Here is a 4,492-nt window from a genome sequence, read left to right as displayed (position 1 = left end):
AGATCTCCAAGGAACCCAGAGCACGGAAGTTCAGGCAACAGCAGAACTACCAGGAAGAGACCAAAAGGAGGGCCCGAAGGGTAACAGGTGCAGCGTGCACAGCAATGCTGGAGGCATCTCAGAAACCCCTTTACACAAGAGCTTTGGCTCGTATCAGCTTCATAACATGATGTCTGCTGGGGGGGGGGGGTGGATACAGAATCAGCCAGAAGGGATCTTAGACAGGAAGTCTTCCAATGGCCAGCCGAGAGGCAGAGGTGAGGGCCCATCACTGGTATCTCGATTCTCTCACCCGTATGCTTCCTACAGGACCACTTGGCTCCTGCACAACAGGGCGGGGATCTGCAGGGGTGTGTGCACGCACCTGTATGTGCATGTGCACATGCGTGTGGCCCCAGCCCCCCCCACCACCACGTGAGCAGCCCTTGGCCCCTTACATTCACTGATCACAAACCATAGCCATTGGTGGACCTCTTCAGCTTCAGGACTGCGAAATTGGGAGTCCTAGAAGAATAGGCATGACTCGTGCCTCAGGGGGCCACCGAGACCCTAAAAGAAAGGCAAGGGGGCCCTCAGCAGCCCTCAGATCCACACTGCAGCCACCACAGTCCCCCTCCCTTCTCGCCCGGGGCCCCCATCTCCCACCTCAAATGGTCTGCTGCCCCTCCCCCTCTGCGACCGCAGCCATAATCAGCACTAGGAGAGGCAGACAGAATGTCTAACTTCCTTATCTTCCACAGCACCTAGAACAGAGCTAGCATTCCATGAGTAAGTGCTCTTTCAAAGAGCGTCGAGGATGGGTTTCTGACCGCAGCGACATGGGGGGGGGGGAGGGGAATGCAGGTGCGCCGTGGACCCGGAAGGAGGAGAGAACCGGGCTTTCGTCGGACGCCGAGCCATCTGGCAGTGACAGCTTAGGAAGACCTACTTGTCGCGGGATCCCTCTTGGGCTCTGAAGTCTGTGTTGCTGTGGCATTCGCTGACTCAGGAGCGAAGGCCCCCCAAGGAGGTGGCTTGTCCCCATTCTGCCCTTGGGACGCCCGGGGATGCCAGCCCGGGACCCTCCTGGGCTTACTTCCAAAGTCACCTGGCTGGCTGCTGACCAGGATGGGGCCATCCATTCGTCAGATTACAAATACTGCGTTTCAAAGGCCTGGTTCTTGGGGAAGACACGCGATGAGTGAAGTATATGCACTATCCCAGGGACGATCATCATGGTGACAAACTTTAACCCCCAGGAACTCAAAGCACTCTCAATCATCACGCTAATTATTCTCAAAGGTTCCCCCAAAGGATGGCCCACTTCGTTACCTCTAGCTGAGGAAGCCGAGGGACCCAAAAAGGCAAGAGTCCGGGAAACGGGCTGGAGGGTGCTGCCCTCTGAGCTGTCCGCCGCGGAGGTACAGACGCGTGGGGCCATGCTGAGCCACTGGAGGGATACAGGTGCAGCCTGAAGCTTCTCACCGAGGTCCCGGGGGACAGGGAGAAGGCTCTGAGATGCTTTGTTCTTTTTCCCCTCAACAGACTGAGACACAGGCGCCGGGTTAAGCACCCTGTATATCGTCTGTTTTCATCGTCCCCACTGCCCTGTGAAGGAGGTTTATGCACAGGAGGAAACCGAGGTCACACAAGTCAAGAAACACGCCCAAGACCGTGTGGCTCGTGGCTGCAGAGGCAGGGTTGTGACCCAGGTCCGTCTGTCCCGCTTGAGAGGCTCCGGGCTCTCCCCGGAGGCTTTCTCCCTCTGAGGCTTCTCCACCCCGGATGGGAGTTAGCAGAATCCTGCCTCTCCTACTTGCTCCCCCTTTGACCTTGAACAGCGGCGGCTTCCTTATCCGTGAAACTGGTCTGAGTGCGACCCTGTCTGGTTACTGCGGACATTCAGATCAGTTGGTTCACCTAATGTACCGGGCCGGGAGCGTCGCTCCCACTCCGGCCAGCCCAGCCCTCGGTGCCCCCGTGTCTGGTGGGTTTCAGGGCTTCGGGGGCTGCCGGAGCCGATGACTGGCGGCAGTGACCTCATTCTGCAGAAATCACACTGGCTTTTACAGGTCTTTACAGGAAGGAAGTAGGCTAATGCACTGGTCCCCGCGTGTCTCAGCACAGCCCAATCTCTCTAATGGGCTCAAATTGCAGTTTTAAAACCTAAACTATGAACTTAAACTCTCCTGCAGACACGGCTCGGGACAGGCGTCCTTGCCTCTCGTGCTTCCAGTGAAACTCAAGGCAGGAAACGACACGGGGCCCTGTGTTCCTCCGAAGAGCCGGGCTCGCAAGCGGGAGTGAACGTGACCTTCCCTGAGCTGGTTCTGCATGAAGGTGAGTGAGAGGGAAAATTTAGGAAATGCTTCTTTCTCCAGGACTCACAGTAGTTCTCCCTGGATCCCCCGTGCACCCTAGATCCTGCCGCAGTCCCTGTGTCACTGCCACAGTAAATGTAAGAAAGAGCCTTTAGGTCAGCCCTAGGGTCACGACCGGCCACAGCTCAATTCGCTGCAGCCCATTGACCAGCGTCACCTTTCTGCCCGAGATCGGCCTCGCTTTTTGAACTCTCAGACACTCTTTGCTGCTTATGTTGGTGTTGTTGTCAATCAAAGAAACGGAATTGCTCTCAACGATCTGAATTTCTGGCCACGAACTCTTGACAAGCCAACAGCTAACATTTTACATGTTCCAGGCCCTTGGAACATCGTTCCCTCGGAGGCCCACGGTGGCCCTGCCTGGCAGGCAAAAACGCCCAGTTGTGCAACGGAGGTAACAGGTTCGGACGTGCTCGACTTGCTTATCCAAGGTCACACAAGGGGTGAGTGGCAGGGACGGGACTGGAGTCTGGACGGTCCGTCTTCAGAAGTTGCATGCTTGGGGGCGCCTGGGTGGCGCAGTCGGTTAAGCGTCCGACTTCAGCCAGGTCACGATCTCGCGGTCCGGTCCGTGAGTTCGAGCCCCGCGTCAGGCTCTGGGCTGATGGCTCAGAGCCTGGAGCCTGCTTCCGATTCTGTGTCTCCCTCTCTCTCTGCCCCTCCCCCGTTCATGCTCTGTCTCTTTCTGTCCCAAAAATAAATAAACGTTGGGAAAAAAAATTAAAAAAAAAAGAAGTTGCATGCTTGACTTCTCTGCCATTTAGAACCTGTGGCCTAGCTGGACTCCTGGTCCCGGCCTCAGCTAGCCTGACCTAGCCCGTTATGACCCAAGAGCCACCATAACAAAGCACTGGGGATAGCGACTGGCCAGGGCAAAGGGGACATTAGTGACTTAATCGATTTACTGTGGGGATTATTATTTCACTGGCTCTCTGCCGGTAAACCCTATGCTCCGTAAGGAAAGGACTGCTCTGGTCCACGCAGGGCCTGGCAGAAAGGAGGCGGTCGGTGAAAGGTTTGTGGAATAAATGAATGAGTTGCTTAAGAGATGAAAATCACCGGTTGGGCACTCCACTGCGGTCACGGACAGGGTCTAGGCAATTCCCCTGGTAGTTTCAAACATTTGCCCTCAGAGTGGATCAGTAAATGGTCTCCTTCTCAGGGCTCACGTGGGCCAGTGGGTTCTTCAGAACAGACCATTGAGCAGTGACTCAGCCCCCGCCATGGAGGCCAACTGTCCATGATCCTTGCTTTCTCATAGCAGAGAGGAAGGCGCACGCCCGGTCGCAGTCAGAGCCTCTGAAGAGGGTCCAGCCGGAGTGAGGAGGGGTGCCTATGTCTCTGGCCCTTCACGCACTCTTCTAACTCGAAGCAAGAATTTTCTAAGCACATTTTTTTTTTTAATTTTTTTTTTCAACGTTTATTTATTTTTGGGACAGAGAGAGACAGAGCATGAACGGGGGAGGGGCAGAGAGAGAGGGAGACACAGAATCAGAAACAGTCTCCAGTCTCTGAGCCATCAGCCCAGAGCCTGACGTGGGGCTCGAACTCACGGATCGCGAGATCGTGACCTGGCTGAAGTCGGACGCTTAACCGACTGCGCCACCCAGGCGCCCCCTAAGCACATTTTTAAAAACCATCCAAGTCTTGGGGCGCCTGGGTGGCTCAGTCGGTTGAGCGTCTGACTTCGGCTCAGGTCACGATCTCGCGGTTCGTGGGTTCGAGCCCCGCGTCGGGCTCTGTGCTGACAGCTCGGAGCCTGGAGCCTGCTTCGGAGTCTGTGTCTCCTTCTCTCCCTGCCCCTCCCCCACTTGTGCTCTATCTCTCAAAAATGAATAAATGTAAAAAAAAATTTTTTTTTTAAACTGTCCAAGTCTCAATAACCAACAGCATGGAAGGGACTCAGGCATGCATTTCTCTTTCCAGCTCGCTCGTATGATGGCTCATGGATCACTGTTTTCCTGCCTCCCCAAGGTCCATGAATTAGGAGGGCATCTCCAGCAGATACATCAGTCACATCCGGCTAAGGCTGTCGTGTATCCTCATGTGGCCATGCTGGTTTCTCGACTTTGCTAAATGTGCTCCACTTGTCTAAATTTAGCAGCCTGTTTACTCCCAAGACGAGAATCCAG

General features: G+C 55.3%; 1 non-coding gene across 1 annotated transcript; it reads left to right on the top strand.

Annotated features, from left to right (window-relative positions):
- The first annotated feature begins 4,014 nt into the window (after positions 1-4,014).
- TRNAR-UCG lies at positions 4,015-4,099 on the top strand. The gene has a single exon. It is a non-coding gene; the product is annotated as a tRNA-Arg (tRNA).
- Positions 4,100-4,492: the final 393 nt, after the last annotated feature.

Source organism: Prionailurus bengalensis, chromosome A1 (genome assembly GCF_016509475.1).
Source record: "Prionailurus bengalensis isolate Pbe53 chromosome A1, Fcat_Pben_1.1_paternal_pri, whole genome shotgun sequence".
Classification (NCBI taxonomy): Eukaryota; Metazoa; Chordata; class Mammalia; order Carnivora; family Felidae; genus Prionailurus; species Prionailurus bengalensis.
The sequence above is the reverse complement of the archived record's forward strand: the minus strand, read 5'-3'. Positions and strand labels throughout refer to the sequence as shown.